The sequence below is a fragment of the Trematomus bernacchii genome, unplaced genomic scaffold (genome assembly GCF_902827165.1).
Source record: "Trematomus bernacchii unplaced genomic scaffold, fTreBer1.1, whole genome shotgun sequence".
In the NCBI taxonomy this organism is placed as follows: Eukaryota; Metazoa; Chordata; class Actinopteri; order Perciformes; family Nototheniidae; genus Trematomus; species Trematomus bernacchii.
The window spans coordinates 266,512-284,425 of NW_022987655.1; the positions used below are offsets into that span (position 1 = coordinate 266,512).

A 17,914-nucleotide genomic window follows, 5' to 3' on the forward strand; every position below is an offset into this window, starting at 1 on the left:
GACTCTCTGAGGGTTCAGATAGTTCACGTTAGTCTCAGTTATCTCAGTGAGGTAAAGGACTCTCTGAGGGTTCAGATAGTTCACTTTAGTCTCAGTTATCTCAGTGAGCTAAAGGACTCTCTGAGGGTTCAGATAGTTCACGTTAGTCTCAGTTATCTCAGTGAGGTAAAGGACTCTCTGAGGGTTCAGATAGTTCACTTTAGTCTCAGTTATCTCAGTGAGCTAAAGGACTCTCTGAGGGTTCAGATAGTTCACTTTAGTCTCAGTTATCTCAGTGAGGTAAAGGACTCTCTGAGAGTTCACATAGTTCACTTTAGTCTCAGTTATCTCAGTGAGGTAAAGGACTCTCTGAGGGTTCAGATAGTTCACTTTAGTCTCAGTTATCTCAGTGAGGTAAAGGACTCTCTGAGGGTTCAGATAGTTCACTTTAGTCTCAGTTATCTCAGTGAGCTAAAGGACTCTCTGAGGGTTCAGATAGTTCACTTTAGTCTCAGTTATCTCAGTGAGCTAAAGGACTCTCTGAGGGTTCAGATACTTCACTTTAGTCTCAGTTATCTCAGTGAGGTAAAGGACTCTCTGAGGGTTCAGATAGTTCACTTTAGTCTCAGTTATCTCAGTGAGGTAAAGGACTCTCTGAGGGTTCAGATAGTTCACTTTAGTCTCAGTTATCTCAGTGAGGTAAAGGACTCTCTGATGGTTCAGATAGTTCACTTTAGTCTCAGTTATCTCAGTGAGGTAAAGGACTCTCTGAGAGTTCAGATAGTTCACTTTAGTCTCAGTTATCTCAGTGAGGTAAAGGACTCTCTGAGGGTTTAGATAGTTCACTTTAGTCTCAGTTATCTCAGTGAGGTAAAGGACTCTCTGAGGGTTCAGATAGTTCACTTTAGTCTCAGTTATCTCAGTGAGGTAAAGGACTCTCTGAGGGTTCAGATAGTTCACGTTAGTCTCAGTTATCTCAGTGAGGTAAATGACTCTCTGAGGGTTCAGATAGTTCACTTTAGTCTCAGTTATCTCAGTGAGGTAAAGGACTCTCTGAGGGTTCAGATAGTTCACTTTAGTCTCAGTTATCTCAGTGAGGTAAAGGACTCTCTGAGGGTTCAGATAGTTCACTTTAGTCTCAGTTATCTCAGTGAGGTAAAGGACTCTCTGAGGGTTCAGATAGTTCACTTTAGTCTCAGTTATCTCAGTGAGGTAAAGGACTCACTGAGGGTTCAGATAGTTCACTTTAGTCTCAGTTATCTCAGTGAGGTAAAGGACTCTCTGAGGGTTCAGATAGTTCACTTTAGTCTCAGTTATCTCAGTGAGGTAAAGGACTCTCTGAGGGTTCAGATAGTTCACTTTAGTCTCAGTTATCTCAGTGAGGTAAAGGACTCTCTGAGGGTTCAGATAGTTCACTTTAGTCTCAGTTATCTCAGTGAGGTAAAGGACTCTCTGAGGGTTCAGATAGTTCACTTTAGTCTCAGTTATCTCAGTGAGGTAAAGGACTCTCTGAGGGTTTAGATAGTTCACTTTAGTCTCAGTTATCTCAGTGAGGTAAAGGACTCTCTGAGGGTTTAGATAGTTCACTTTAGTCTCAGTTATCTCAGTGAGGTAAAGGACTCTCTGAGGGTTCAGATAGTTCACTTTAGTCTCAGTTATCTCAGTGAGGTAAAGGACTCTCTGAGGGTTCAGATAGTTCACTTTAGTCTCAGTTATCTCAGTGAGGTAAAGGACTCTCTGAGGGTTCAGATAGTTCACTTTAGTCTCAGTTATCTCAGTGAGGTAAAGGACTCTCTGAGGGTTCAGATAGTTCACTTTAGTCTCAGTTATCTCAGTGAGGTAAAGGACTCTCTGAGGGTTCAGATAGTTCACTTTAGTCTCAGTTATCTCAGTGAGGTAAAGGACTCTGAGGGTTCAGATAGTTCACTTTAGTCTCAGTTATCTCAGTGAGGTAAAGGACTCTCTGAGGGTTCAGATAGTTCACTTTAGTCTAAGTTATCTCAGTGAGGTAAAGGACTCTCTGAGGGTTCAGATAGTTCACTTTAGTCTCAGTTATCTCAGTGAGGTAAAGGACTCTCTGAGGGTTCAGATAGTTCACTTTAGTCTCAGTTATCTCAGTGAGGTAAAGGACTCTGAGGGTTCAGATAGTTCACTTTAGTCTCAGTTATCTCAGTGAGGTAAAGGACTCTCTGAGGGTTCAGATAGTTCACTTTAGTCTCAGTTATCTCAGTGAGGTAGAGGACTCTCTGAGGGTTCAGATAGTTCACTTTAGTCTAAGTTATCTCAGTGAGGTAAAGGACTCTCTGAGGGTTCAGATAGTTCACGTTAGTCTCAGTTATCTCAGTGAGGTAAAGGACTCTCTGAGGGTTCAGATAGTTCACTTTAGTCTCAGTTATCTCAGTGAGGTAAAGGACTCTCTGAGAGTTCACATAGTTCACTTTAGTCTCAGTTATCTCAGTGAGGTAAAGGACTCTCTGAGGGTTCAGATAGTTCACTTTAGTCTCAGTTATCTCAGTGAGCTAAAGGACTCTCTGAGGGTTCAGATAGTTCACTTTAGTCTCAGTTATCTCAGTGAGGTAAAGGACTCTCTGAGGGTTTAGATAGTTCACTTTAGTCTCAGTTATCTCAGTAAGGTAAAGGACTCTCTGAGGGTTCAGATAGTTCACTTTAGTCTCAGTTATCTCAGTGAGGTAAAGGACTCTCTGAGGGTTCAGATAGTTCACGTTAGTCTCAGTTATCTCAGTGAGGTAAAGGACTCTCTGAGGGTTCAGATAGTTCACTTTAGTCTCAGTTATCTCAGTGAGGTAAAGGACTCTCTGAGGGTTCAGATAGTTCACTTTAGTCTCAGTTATCTCAGTGAGGTAAAGGACTCTCTGAGGGTTCAGATAGTTCAGTTTAGTCTCAGTTATCTCAGTGAGGTAAAGGACTCTCTGAGGGTTCAGATAGTTCACTTTAGTCTCAGTTATCTCAGTGAGGTAAAGGACTCTCTGAGGGTTCAGATAGTTCACTTTAGTCTCAGTTATCTCAGTGAGGTAAAGGACTCTCTGAGGGTTCAGATAGTTCACGTTAGTCTCAGTTATCTCAGTGAGGTAAAGGACTCTCTGAGGGTTCAGATAGTTCACTTTAGTCTCAGTTATCTCAGTGAGGTAAAGGACTCTCTGAGGGTTCAGATAGTTCAGTTTAGTCTCAGTTATCTCAGTGAGGTAAAGGACTCTCTGAGGGTTCAGATAGTTCACTTTAGTCTCAGTTATCTCAGTGAGGTAAAGGACTCTCTGAGGGTTCAGATAGTTCACGTTAGTCTCAGTTATCTCAGTGAGGTAAAGGACTCTCTGAGGGTTCAGATAGTTCACTTTAGTCTCAGTTATCTCAGTGAGGTAAAGGACTCTCTGAGGGTTCAGATAGTTCACTTTAGTCTCAGTTATCTCAGTGAGCTAAAGGACTCTCTGAGGGTTCAGATAGTTCACTTTAGTCTCAGTTATCTCAGTGAGGTAAAGGACTCTCTGAGGGTTCAGATAGTTCACTTTAGTCTCAGTTATCTCAGTGAGCTAAAGGACTCTCTGAGGGTTCAGATAGTTCACTTTAGTCTCAGTTATCTCAGTGAGGTAAAGGACTCTCTGAGGGTTCAGATAGTTCACGTTAGTCTCAGTTATCTCAGTGAGGTAAAGGACTCTCTGAGGGTTCAGATAGTTCACTTTAGTCTCAGTTATCTCAGTGAGGTAAAGGACTCTCTGAGGGTTCAGATAGTTCACTTTAGTCTCAGTTATCTCAGTGAGGTAAAGGACTCTCTGAGGGTTCAGATAGTTCAGTTTAGTCTCAGTTATCTCAGTGAGGTAAAGGACTCTCTGAGGGTTCAGATAGTTCACTTTAGTCTCAGTTATCTCAGTGAGGTAAAGGACTCTCTGAGGGTTCAGATAGTTCACTTTAGTCTCAGTTATCTCAGTGAGGTAAAGGACTCTCTGAGGGTTTCAGATAGTTCACTTTAGTCTCAGTTATCTCAGTGAGGTAAAGGACTCTCTGAGGGTTCAGATAGTTCACGTTAGTCTCAGTTATCTCAGTGAGGTAAAGGACTCTCTGAGGGTTCAGATAGTTCACTTTAGTCTCAGTTATCTCAGTGAGCTAAAGGACTCTCTGAGGGTTCAGATAGTTCACGTTAGTCTCAGTTATCTCAGTGAGGTAAAGGACTCTCTGAGGGTTCAGATAGTTCACTTTAGTCTCAGTTATCTCAGTGAGGTAAAGGACTCTCTGAGGGTTCAGATAGTTCACGTTAGTCTCAGTTATCTCAGTGAGGTAAAGGACTCTCTGAGGGTTCAGATAGTTCACTTTAGTCTCAGTTATCTCAGTGAGGTAAAGGACTCTCTGAGGGTTCAGATAGTTCACTTTAGTCTCAGTTATCTCAGTGAGGTAAAGGACTCTCTGAGGGTTCAGATAGTTCACGTTAGTCTCAGTTATCTCAGTGAGGTAAAGGACTCTCTGAGGGTTCAGATAGTTCACTTTAGTCTCAGTTATCTCAGTGAGGGTAAGGACTCTCTGAGGGTTCAGATAGTTCACGTTTAGTCTCAGTTATCTCAGTGAGGTAAAGGACTCTCTGAGGGTCAGATAGTTCACTTAGTCTCAGTTATCTCAGTGAGGTAAAGGACTCTCTGAGGGTTCAGATAGTTCACGTTAGTCTCAGTTATCTCAGTGAGGTAAAGGACTCTCTGAGGGTTCAGATAGTTCACTTTAGTCTCAGTTATCTCAGTGAGGTAAAGGACTCTCTGAGGGTTCAGATAGTTCACTTTAGTCTCAGTTATCTCAGTGAGCTAAAGGACTCTCTGAGGGTTCAGATAGTTCACTTTAGTCTCAGTTATCTCAGTGAGGTAAAGGACTCTCTGAGGGTTCAGATAGTTCACTTTAGTCTCAGTTATCTCAGTGAGCTAAAGGACTCTCTGAGGGTTCAGATAGTTCACTTTAGTCTCAGTTATCTCAGTGAGGTAAAGGACTCTCTGAGGGTTCAGATAGTTCACGTTAGTCTCAGTTATCTCAGTGAGGTAAAGGACTCTCTGAGGGTTCAGATAGTTCACTTTAGTCTCAGTTATCTCAGTGAGGTAAAGGACTCTCTGAGGGTTCAGATAGTTCACTTTAGTCTCAGTTATCTCAGTGAGGTAAAAGGACTCTCTGAGGGTTCAGATAGTTCAGTTTAGTCTCAGTTATCTCAGTGAGGTAAGGACTCTCTGAGGGTTCAGATAGTTCACTTTAGTCTCAGTTATCTCAGTGAGGTAAAGGACTCTCTGAGGGTTCAGATAGTTCACTTTAGTCTCAGTTATCTCAGTGAGGTAAAGGACTCTCTGAGGGTTCAGATAGTTCACTTTAGTCTCAGTTATCTCAGTGAGCTAAAGGACTCTCTGAGGGTTCAGATAGTTCACGTTAGTCTCAGTTATCTCAGTGAGGTAAAGGACTCTCTGAGGGTTCAGATAGTTCACTTTAGTCTCAGTTATCTCAGTGAGGCTAAAGGACTCTCTGAGGGTTCAGATAGTTCACGTTAGTCTCAGTTATCTCAGTGAGGTAAAGGACTCTCTGAGGGTTCAGATAGTTTCACTTTAGTCTCAGTTATCTCAGTGAGCTAAAGGACTCTCTGAGGGTTCAGATAGTTCACTTTAGTCTCAGTTATCTCAGTGAGCTAAAGGACTCTCTGAGGGTTCAGATAGTTCACTTTAGTCTCAGTTATCTCAGTGAGGTAAAGGACTCTCTGAGGGTTCAGATAGTTCACTTTAGTCTCAGTTATCTCAGTGAGCTAAAGGACTCTCTGAGGGTTCAGATAGTTCACTTTAGTCTCAGTTATCTCAGTGAGGTAAAGGACTCTCTGAGGGTTCAGATAGTTCACGTTAGTCTCAGTTATCTCAGTGAGGTAAAGGACTCTCTGAGGGTTCAGATAGTTCACTTTAGTCTCAGTTATCTCAGTGAGGTAAAGGACTCTCTGAGGGTTCAGATAGTTCACTTTAGTCTCAGTTATCTCAGTGAGGTAAAGGACTCTCTGAGGGTTCAGATAGTTCAGTTTAGTCTCAGTTATCTCAGTGAGGTAAAGGACTCTCTGAGGGTTCAGATAGTTCACTTTAGTCTCAGTTATCTCAGTGAGGTAAAGGACTCTCTGAGGGTTCAGATAGTTCACTTTAGTCTCAGTTATCTCAGTGAGGTAAAGGACTCTCTGAGGGTTCAGATAGTTCACGTTAGTCCTCAGTTATCTCAGTGAGGTAAAGGACTCTCTGAGGGTTCAGATAGTTCACTTTAGTCTCAGTTATCTCAGTGAGCTAAAGGACTCTCTGAGGGTTCAGATAGTTCACGTTAGTCTCAGTTATCTCAGTGAGGTAAAGGACTCTCTGAGGGTTCAGATAGTTCACTTTAGTCTCAGTTATCTCAGTGAGCTAAAGGACTCTCTGAGGGTTCAGATAGTTCACTTTAGTCTCAGTTATCTCAGTGAGGTAAAGGACTCTCTGAGAGTTCACATAGTTCACTTTAGTCTCAGTTATCTCAGTGAGGTAAAGGACTCTCTGAGGGATCAGATAGTTCACTTTAGTCTCAGTTATCTCAGTGAGGTAAAGGACTCTCTGAGGGTTCAGATAGTTCACTTTAGTCTCAGTTATCTCAGTGAGCTAAAGGACTCTCTGAGGGTTCAGATAGTTCACTTTAGTCTCAGTTATCTCAGTGAGCTAAAGGACTCTCTGAGGGTTCAGATACTTCACTTTAGTCTCAGTTATCTCAGTGAGGTAAAGGACTCTCTGAGGGTTCAGATAGTTCACTTTAGTCTCAGTTATCTCAGTGAGGTAAGGACTCTCTGAGGGTTCAGATAGTTCACTTTAGTCTCAGTTATCTCAGTGAGGTAAAGGGACTCTCTGATGGTTCAGATAGTTCACTTTAGTCTCAGTTATCTCAGTGAGGTAAAGGACTCTCTGAGAGTTCAGATAGTTCACTTTAGTCTCAGTTATCTCAGTGAGGTAAAGGACTCTCTGAGGGTTTAGATAGTTCACTTTAGTCTCAGTTATCTCAGTGAGGTAAAGGACTCTCTGAGGGTTCAGATAGTTCACTTTAGTCTCAGTTATCTCAGTGAGGTAAAGGACTCTCTGAGGGTTCAGATAGTTCACGTTAGTCTCAGTTATCTCAGTGAGGTAAATGACTCTCTGAGGGTTCAGATAGTTCACTTTAGTCTCAGTTATCTCAGTGAGGTAAAGGACTCTCTGAGGGTTCAGATAGTTCACTTTAGTCTCAGTTATCTCAGTGAGATAAAGGACTCTCTGAGGGTTCAGATAGTTCACTTTAGTCTCAGTTATCTCAGTGAGGTAAAGGACTCTCTGAGGGTTCAGATAGTTCACTTTAGTCTCAGTTATCTCAGTGAGGTAAAGGACTCTCTGAGGGTTCAGGATAGTTCACTTTAGTCTCAGTTATCTCAGTGAGGTAAAGGACTCACTGAGGGTTCAGATAGTTCACTTTAGTCTCAGTTATCTCAGTGAGGTAAAGGACTCTCTGAGGGTTCAGATAGTTCACTTTAGTCTCAGTTATCTCAGTGAGGTAAGGACTCTCTGAGGGTTCAGATAGTTCACTTTAGTCTCAGTTATCTCAGTGAGGTAAGGACTCTCTGAGGGTTCAGATAGTTCACTTTAGTCTCAGTTATCTCAGTGAGGTAAAGGACTCTCTGAGGGTTCAGATAGTTCACTTTAGTCTCAGTTATCTCAGTGAGGTAAAGGACTCTCTGAGGGTTTAGATAGTTCACTTTAGTCTCAGTTATCTCAGTGAGGTAAAGGACTCTCTGAGGGTTTAGATAGTTCACTTTAGTCTCAGTTATCTCAGTGAGGTAAAGGACTCTCTGAGGGTTCAGATAGTTCACTTTAGTCTCAGTTATCTCAGTGAGGTAAAGGACTCTCTGAGGGTTCAGATAGTTCACTTTAGTCAGTCAGTTATCTCAGTGAGGTAAAGGACTCTCTGAGGGTTCAGATAGTTCACTTTAGTCTCAGTTATCTCAGTGAGGTAAAGGACTCTCTGAGGGTTCAGATAGTTCACTTTAGTCTCAGTTATCTCAGTGAGGTAAAGGACTCTCTGAGGGTTCAGATAGTTCACTTTAGTCTCAGTTATCTCAGTGAGGTAAAGGACTCTGAGGGTTCAGATAGTTCACTTTAGTCTCAGTTATCTCAGTGAGGTAAAGGACTCTCTGAGGGTTCAGATAGTTCACTTTAGTCTAAGTTATCTCAGTGAGGTAAAGGACTCTCTGAGGGTTCAGATAGTTCACTTTAGTCTCAGTTATCTCAGTGAGGTAAAGGACTCTCTGAGGGTTCAGATAGTTCACTTTAGTCTCAGTTATCTCAGTGAGGTAAAGGACTCTCTGAGGGTTCAGATAGTTCACTTTAGTCTCAGTTATCTCAGTGAGGTAAAGGACTCTCTGAGGGTTCAGATAGTTCACTTTAGTCTCAGTTATCTCAGTGAGGTAAAGGACTCTCTGAGGGTTCAGATAGTTCACTTTAGTCTAAGTTATCTCAGTGAGGTAAAGTACTCTCTGAGGGTTCAGATAGTTCACTTTAGTCTCAGTTATCTCAGTGAGGTAAAGGACTCTCTGAGGGTTTAGATAGTTCACTTTAGTCTCAGTTATCTCAGTGAGGTAAAGGACTCTCTGAGGGTTCAGATAGTTCAGTTTAGTCTCAGTTATCTCAGTGAGGTAAAGGACTCTCTGAGGGTTCAGATAGTTCACTTTAGTCTCAGTTATCTCAGTGAGGTAAAGGACTCTCTGAGGGTTCAGATAGTTCACGTTAGTCTCAGTTATCTCAGTGAGCTAAAGGACTCTCTGAGGGTTCAGATAGTTCACTTTAGTCTCAGTTATCTCAGTGAGGTAAAGGACTCTCTGAGGGTTCAGATAGTTCACTTTAGTCTCAGTTATCTCAGTGAGGTAAAGGACTCTCTGAGGGTTCAGATAGTTCACGTTAGTCCTTTATCTCAGTGAGGTAAAGGACTCTCTGAGGGTTTAGATAGTTCACTTTAGTCTCAGTTATCTCAGTGAGGTAAAGGACTCTCTGAGGGTTCAGATAGTTCACTTTAGTCTCAGTTATCTCAGTGAGGTAAAGGACTCTCTGAGGGTTCAGATAGTTCACGTTAGTCTCAGTTATCTCAGTGAGCTAAAGGACTCTCTGAGGGTTCAGATAGTTCACTTTAGTCTCAGTTATCTCAGTGAGCTAAAGGACTCTCTGAGGGTTCAGATAGTTCACTTTAGTCTCAGTTATCTCAGTGAGGTAAAGGACTCTCTGAGGGTTCAGATAGTTCACGTTAGTCTCAGTTATCTCAGTGAGGTAAAGGACTCTCTGAGGGTTCAGATAGTTCACTTTAGTCTCAGTTATCTCAGTGAGGTAAAGGACTCTCTGAGGGTTCAGATAGTTCACGTTAGTCTCAGTTATCTCAGTGAGGTAAAGGACTCTCTGAGGGTTCAGATAGTTCACTTTAGTCTCAGTTATCTCAGTGAGGTAAAGGACTCTCTGAGGGTTCAGATAGTTCACTTTAGTCTCAGTTATCTCAGTGAGGTAAAGGACTCTCTGAGGGTTCAGATAGTTCACTTTAGTCTCAGTTATCTCAGTGAGGTAAAGGACTCTCTGAGGGTTCAGATAGTTCACTTAGTCTCAGTTATCTCAGTGAGGTAAAGGACTCTCTGAGGGTTCAGATAGTTCACTTTAGTCTCAGTTATCTCAGTGAGGTAAAGGACTCTCTGAGGGTTCAGATAGTTCACTTTAGTCTCAGTTTCTCAGTGAGGTAAAGGACTCTCTGAGGGTTCAGATAGTTCACACTTTAGTCTCAGTTATCTCAGTGAGGTAAAGGACTCCTGAGGGTTCAGATAGTTCACTTTAGTCTCAGTTATCTCAGTGAGGTAAGGACTCTCTGAGGTTCAGATAGTTCACTTTAGTCTCAGTTATCTCAGTGAGGTAAAGGACTCTCTGAGGGTTCAGATAGTTCACTTTAGTCTCAGTTTCTCAGTGAGGTAAAGGACTCTCTGAGGGTTCAGATAGTTCACTTTAGTCTCAGTTATCTCAGTGAGTAAAGGACTCTCTGAGGGTTCAGATAGTTCACCTTTAGGTCCTGGCTAAAGGACTCTCTGAGGGTTTCAGATAGTTTCACTTTTAGGTCTCAGTTTTATCTCAGTGAGGTAAAGGATCTCTGAGGGGTTCAGATAGTTCACTTTAGTCTCAGTTATCTCAGTGAGGTAAAGGACTCTCTGAGGGTTCAGATAGTTCACTTTAGTCTCAGTTATCTCAGTGAGGTAAAGGACTCACTGAGGGTTCAGATAGTTCACTTTAGTCTCAGTTATCTCAGTGAGGTAAAGGACTCTGAGGGTTTAGATAGTTCACTTTAGTCTCAGTTATCTCAGTGAGGTAAAGGACTCTCTGAGGGTTTAGATAGTTCACTTTAGTCTCAGTTATCTCAGTGAGGTAAAGGACTCTCTGAGGGTTCAGATAGTTCACTTTAGTCTCAGTTATCTCAGTGAGATAAAGGACTCTCTGAGGGTTCAGATAGTTCACTTTAGTCTCAGTTATCTCAGTAAGGTAAAGGACTCTCTGAGGGTTCAGATAGTTCACGTTAGTCTCAGTTATCTCAGTGAGGTAAAGGACTCTCTGAGGGTTCAGATAGTTCACTTTAGTCTCAGTTATCTCAGTGAGGTAAAGGACTCTCTGAGGGTTCAGATAGTTCACTTTAGTCTCAGTTATCTCAGTGAGCTAAAGGACTCTCTGAGGGTTCAGATAGTTCACTTTAGTCTCAGTTATCTCAGTGAGGTAAAGGACTCTCTGAGGGTTCAGATAGTTCACTTTAGTCTCAGTTATCTCAGTGAGGTAAAGGACTCTCTGAGGGTTCAGATAGTTCACTTTAGTCTCAGTTATCTCAGTGAGGTAAAGGACTCACTGAGGGTTCAGATAGTTCACTTTAGTCTCAGTTATCTCAGTGAGGTAAAGGACTCTCTGAGGGTTCAGATAGTTCACTTTAGTCTCAGTTATCTCAGTGAGATAAAGGACTCTCTGAGGGTTCAGATAGTTCACTTTAGTCTCAGTTATCTCAGTAAGGTAAAGGACTCTCTGAGGGTTCAGATAGTTCACGTTAGTCTCAGTTATCTCAGTGAGGTAAAGGACTCTCTGAGGGTTCAGATAGTTCACTTTAGTCTCAGTTATCTCAGTGAGGTAAAGGACTCTCTGAGGGTTCAGATAGTTCACTTTAGTCTCAGTTATCTCAGTGAGGTAAAGGACTCTCTGAGGGTTCAGATAGTTCACTTTAGTCTCAGTTATCTCAGTGAGGTAAAGGACTCTCTGAGGGTTTAGATAGTTCACTTAGTCTCAGTTATCTCAGTGAGGTAAAGGACTCTCTGAGGGTTCAGATAGTTCACTTTAGTCTCAGTTATCTCAGTGAGGTAAAGGACTCTCTGAGGGTTCAGATAGTTCACGTTAGTCTCAGTTATCTCAGTGAGCTAAAGGACTCTCTGAGGGTTCAGATAGTTCACTTTAGTCTCAGTTATCTCAGTGAGCTAAAGGACTCTCTGAGGGTTCAGATAGTTCACTTTAGTCTCAGTTATCTCAGTGAGGTAAAGGACTCTCTGAGGGTTCAGATAGTTCACGTTAGTCGTTATCAGTGAGGTAAAGGACTCTCTGAGGGTTCAGATAGTTCATTTAGTTCAGTTATCTCAGTGAGGTAAAGGACTCTCTGAGGGTTCAGATAGTTCACGTTAGTCTCAGTTATCTCAGTGAGGTAAAGGACTCTCTGAGGGTTTAGATAGTTCACTTTAGTCTCAGTTATCTCAGTGAGGTAAAGGACTCTCTGAGGGTTCAGATAGTTCACTTTAGTCTCAGTTATCTCAGTGAGGTAAAGGACTCTCTGAGGGTTCAGATACGTTCACTTAGTCTCAGTTATCTCAGTGAGGTAAAGGACTCTCTGAGGGTTCAGATAGTTCACTTTAGTCTCAGTTATCTCAGTGAGGTAAAGGACTCTCTGAGGGTTCAGATAGTTCACTTTAGTCTCAGTTATCTCAGTGAGGTAAAGGACTCTCTGAGGGTTCAGATAGTTCACTTTAGTCTCAGTTATCTCAGTGAGGTAAAGGACTCTCTGAGGGTTCAGATAGTTCACTTTAGTCTCAGTTATCTCAGTGAGGTAAAGGACTCTCTGAGGGTTCAGATAGTTCACTTTAGTCTCAGTTATCTCAGTGAGGTAAAGGGACTCTCTGAGGGTTCAGATAGTTCACTTTAGTCTCAGTTATCTCAGTGAGGTAAGGACTCTGAGGGTTCAGATAGTTCACTTTAGTCTCAGTTATCTCAGTGAGGTAAAGGACTCTCTGAGGGTTCAGATAGTTCACTTTAGTCTCAGTTATCTCAGTGAGGTAAGGACTCTTCTGAGGGTTCAGATAGTTCACTTTAGTCTCAGTTATCTCAGTGAGGTAAAGGACTCTCTGAGGGTTCAGATAGTTCACTTTAGTCTCAGTTATCTCAGTGAGGTAAAGGACTCTCTGAGGGTTCAGATAGTTCACTTTAGTCTCAGTTATCTCAGTGAGGTAAAGGACTCTCTGAGGGTTCAGATAGTTCACTTAGTCTCAGTTATCTCAGTGAGGTAAAGGACTCTCTGAGGGTTCAGATAGTTCACTTTAGTCTCAGTTATCATCAGTGAGGTAAAGGACTCTCTGAGGGGTTCAGATAGTTCACTTTAGTCTCAGTTATCTCAGTGAGGTAAAGGACTCTCTGAGGGTTCAGATAGTTCACTTTAGTCTCAGTTATCTCAGTGAGGTAAAGGACTCTCTGAGGGTTCAGATAGTTCACTTTAGTCTCAGTTATCTCAGTGAGGTAAAGGACTCTCTGAGGGTTCAGATAGTTCACTTTAGTCTCAGTTATCTCAGTGAGGTAAAGGACTCTCTGAGGGTTCAGATAGTTCACTTTAGTCTCAGTTATCTCAGTGAGGTAAAGGACTCTCTGAGGGTTCAGATAGTTCACTTTAGTCTCAGTTATCTCAGTGAGGTAAAGGACTCTCTGAGGGTTCAGATAGTTCACTTTAGTCTCAGTTATCTCAGTGAGGTAAAGGACTCTCTGAAGGTTCAGATAGTTCACTTTAGTCTCAGTTATCTCAGTGAGGTAAAGGACTCTCTGAGGGTTCAGATAGTTCACTTTAGTCTCAGTTATCTCAGTGAGGTAAAGGACTATCTGAGGGTTCAGATAGTTCACTTTAGTCTTCAGTTATCTCAGTGAGGTAAAGGACTCTCTGAGGGTTCAGATAGTTCACTTTAGTCTCAGTTATCTCAGTGCGGTAAAGGACATTTCTGAGGGTTTCAGATAGTTCACTTTAGTCTCAGTTATCTCAGTGAGGTAAAGGACTCTCTGAGGGTTCAGATAGTTCACTTTAGTCTCAGTTATCTCAGTGAGGTAAAGGACTCTCTGAGGGTTTAGATAGTTCACTTTAGTCTCAGTTATCTCAGTGAGGTAAAGGACTCTCTGATGGTTCAGATAGTTCACTTTAGTCTCAGTTATCTCAGTGAGGTAAAGGACTCTCTGAGGGTTCAGATAGTTCACTTTAGTCTCAGTTATCTCAGTGAGGTAAAGGACTCTCTGAGGGTTTAGATAGTTCACTTTAGTCTCAGTTATCTCAGTGAGGTAAAGGACTCTCTGAGGGTTCAGATAGTTCACTTTAGTCTCAGTTATCTCAGTGAGGTAAAGGACTCTCTGAGGGTTTAGATAGTTCACTTTAGTCTCAGTTATCTCAGTGAGGTAAAGGACTCTCTGAGGGTTCAGATAGTTCACTTTAGTCTCAGTTATCTCAGTGAGGTAAAGGACTCTCTGAGGGTTCAGATAGTTCACTTTAGTCTCAGTTATCTCAGTGGGGTAAAGGGACTCTCTGAGGGTTCAGATAGTTCACTTTAGTCTCAGTTATCTCAGTGAGGTAAAGGACTCCTCTGAGGGTTCAGATAGTTCACTTTAGTCTCAGTTATCTCAGTGGGGTAAAGGACTCTCTGAGGGTTCAGATAGTTCACTTTAGTCTCAGTTATCTCAGTGAGGTAAAGGACTCTCTGAGGGTTCAGATAGTTCACTTTAGTCTCAGTTATCTCAGTGAGGTAAAGGACTCTCTGAGGGTTCAGATAGTTCACTTTAGTCTCAGTTATCTCAGTGGGTCTCAAACGTTTTGACCACAAATTATGTAAACACATATTTCCAAGGCACTCCTTTATAATTATTAGGATGAATAAAAACAGGTTTGAAATCATTCCAGTGTATACTATAGGACAGTAAACCAGACATATCGTTTAAAGTTGGAGAGATACAAACATATGCATAAATAAATAAATGTTAACCAGATAAAATAAGATATGAATGAACAACAAAAATAAAATAAGTTACATTTATTTGTTATTGGCTATGGGTTATTGGTTATGTTCATATACTTATTGATTATTAAAATGTTAACCGATCTTTTTCATATGGTTGTTTTAGAGTTGTACCCCCTAGATCAGGTCTCTAGTAATTGTGTGCTCAAAGTGCACCAGATTGAGCATACCCCCGGACCCCCCTAGAGGATGTGACGTCCACCCCCCAATTCAAACATGTTCATACAATACTGAATACATTTGAAGCCATTTTGACGTATATTACCTATGTCAATAAGTTTCTGTTTTTGTAGTGTATTTGTCTTTTGTAGAGATTTTTCATTTATTCTTTATTTATAAAATCTCGCCTAGGGCAGCAAATAGTCTAGAACCGGCCCTGGTGCTAGGCCTCAAGAGCCTTTCTTGTAACTCCTATAATTCCTTGGAAACTGTTGACACGTTGTTTTTAAGTTTTAGCAAAGTAACACATTCTAGAGTAGAGGAAAACAAAAAAAAAGTACGTTTCACCAACTCAAAAAATGCAAAAGTTGACTAAACTCTTAAAATTGCTTGGAAACTTTTGACACATTATTTTTTACCAAAGCAACAGTTTTTACAGTTTTGGGTCTCTAAAAATATATGATTTACAAAACTGTACTCTTAATATAATGTGACCCCAAATTAAAAAAGAAAATGGAACTCTGCAGGGCAGTATTTGTAGTCCGTTACTTTTCAACATTATGATTAATGATATCTTTAAACAGGTTCAGCAAAATGTAGGGATGTCACTATTCGCTGATGACAGGGCTATTTGGGTAAGGGGTCGTAATATAGAGTTCCTAGAAAGGAAAATGCAAGTTGCAGTAGGTTAGGTGGAAGAATGGGCAAACAAATGGGGTTTTAAAATATCAATTGAAAAAACCCAAGTCATATGCTTTGCTAAAAAACATAAAGTTGTATTTATTAAACTATATGGACAAGTCCTAGAACAGGTTAGGGTGGTTAGGTTTCTTGGAATCCTATTTGATGAAAAACGTACCTGGTGCAAACATATTGACAAAACCAGAGACAAGTGCAAAAAGATTAATAATTGACTGAGATGTCTTTCTGGGCGAGATTGGGGAGCAAGCAGAACCTCATTACTAAATACATGTTGGGCTCTAATGAGAGCAGCCCTGGATTATGGATGCATTGCTTATATGTCTGCTGCAGAAAGCAACCTTAAACGTGATGTGGTACAGGCTCAGGCTCAGAATATGTAGTGGAGCATTTAAAACTTCACCTGTATCTGCATTGCAGGTTGAGGTGGGTGAAATTCCACTGCGGATTCGGAGGATCAAGCTTTTGTTGGCATATTGGGTTAACATTAGAGGGCATAGTCATGCTCACCCCGCAAAAGGCAATCCTACTGGAGTGTTGGGAACATAATAATTCCACAACTAACAGCCTTGGGTGGATAGGAAATGCTCTAGCGCTTTAAATGCATCTCTGTGCGGGTCAGAAGTCAGTCCCACTGTTCCATCATCGCCTATACCTCCGTGGAGATTTAATATGCCAGCAATCGACACAAGTCTGCAGCTTAAACTAAAAAATAAACCAAAACAAACACCAGGTTGCACAAAAACATGTTGACCAACACAAAAATAAAGTGTTTATCTTCACGGGTGGCTCAAAAGACCCAGAGACCGGGCGTACAGGCATTCTTTATCCCTCAATGTGAAGTAGCAGTACCAAAGAGACTCTCAGATCATCTCTCAGTATTCACTGCAGAATTAGTGGGAATATGGCTAGCACTGAAATGGGTTGAAGAGAACAACCAACCCAGAGTTCTTGTAGCATCCGACAGCCTAGCAGCTCTGTGGAGCTTGAAATCTGGGAGGTCGGTATGCTGGGTTAAAATGTAGGGGACTTGAAATGTCCTTCCTTTGAGTTCCTGCTCATTTTGTGGTAGAAGGGAATGAGGAAGTAGACAAATTAGCTAAAACCATTATTAATGTTCATTTACGGAAAACTTGGCAAGAATACTGGGATGTCAGCGATACAGGAAGGCATCTCTACAGCATCCAGAAACATGTAGGGGTAGAAGACGAAGCAGGAGCCCAAAGGGAAGAGAAGGTCATTTCACGGTTAAGGACACACAGGACTAAACCAGACACTCACAGAATTGGCATGCACCCCACTGGACTCTGTACAGATTGCAATAAACCGGAAACCGTCAAACACTGGGGAATCTGCTAGGGACATCAGAGGAAGTCTTTCAACTGCTGAAACAATTCTTAAAAACAACTGGAATTATAGATGGAGTTTAGATTTTATTTGCATTTATTTATTTTATTTTTCCTGCCAAAGTACTGTTCCACACTCCAGTCCAGTAGGTGGCGCTAATGCACCCATTTGTTGGTTGCCAACCGAAGAAGAAGAAGAATAAAGAGTTTTAATAAAAAGTCTAAAGTGATCATCTAAACTAACTTCACCGCGGTGTCTAAAGTGATAATAGAGAGTCTAAAGAGTTAGAAAAAGGGAACAGACCTGCTCTGTGGATCTGAAGCTGAGGCTGTAAAACAGCGTCCAGTAGTTTCCGGTGTCTCTCGTTCTCCTGTTTTGAACGAGACAGTTCCTCCTCGTACTCTGCTATCGTTCTTTCAAACAGAACAAAGACGTCTTCAGCAGCCGCAGTGAGTCGCTGCTTCACCAACGAGAGCAGCACAACACTCATGTTTACTAAATCACCACTTCCTGTTTCTCTCACTCTGTGTTGCTAGCGTGTTACCAGCTAGCATGCTAAGCTAGCTTCTAGAGTCCGAGCTAAAGGCTTCAGAAGAAAGAGCACAAAGTCAGAGGTTCATCCAGACACACAGACGATGGATCAGCTGCTCACACACGCTGTCTCAGGAACAACGAGAGAGAACCATGGATGTAGAGAGAGAACCATGGATGTAGAGAGAGAACCATGGATGAAGAGAGAGAACCGACGAGACGCGATCTGGTTCCAAGTTAGAAAGAGCGGGACCATCACTTCCGGTGCAGGGACTTCAAAATAAAAGCGGATATGATTTCCCCTTAGACAATACCTAAACCTTTAAGATACACAGACATGGAGCTGCGGAGAGAACCCGGTTTATTTCTCCTGAAACACCTTTATCTATATTATAAGTATTCCCCCTATTCCTGTAATATAATATGTGTAAGAAGAGAAAGGTGAAGAGAGAAAACCGTGGGTTTTATTGTGAAGGCCAGCACCGGAAGTTGTGTTTCAGGGTCCCCATTAGCATGTTAGCATGTTAGCTGGGGGTAAACAAGAAACCCTGTTTCCGGTTGAATCGTCCAAAAATCAGCTCCTCTCGTCTTTTCCTAACCAAGACGAAAAGACGAGAGGAGCTGATTTTTGGACAGTTTGTCCACAGCCTAACTCTGCATGAGTTTTAAAAGTCTCTCTGACTCTTTACAGTCTCAACAAGTGTGTCTGTTAGCAAGGATAACAGCTAATGCATCATGGGGGTTGTAGTTTTTAATAAACTTTATAGAGATCCAGGGGAAGAAACAAACAGTGCCATCAAGGGGCGGAGCTACAGCAACACATGGGGGCGATACAAGCTGGAACATTCCATACAA

The 17,914-nt window shown here is 41.8% G+C and overlaps 1 pseudogene; it reads right to left on the reverse strand.

Annotated features, from left to right (window-relative positions):
• LOC117486617 overlaps positions 1-17,275 on the reverse strand; it is a 28,558-nt pseudogene extending 11,283 nt beyond the window's left edge.
• Positions 17,276-17,914: the final 639 nt, after the last annotated feature.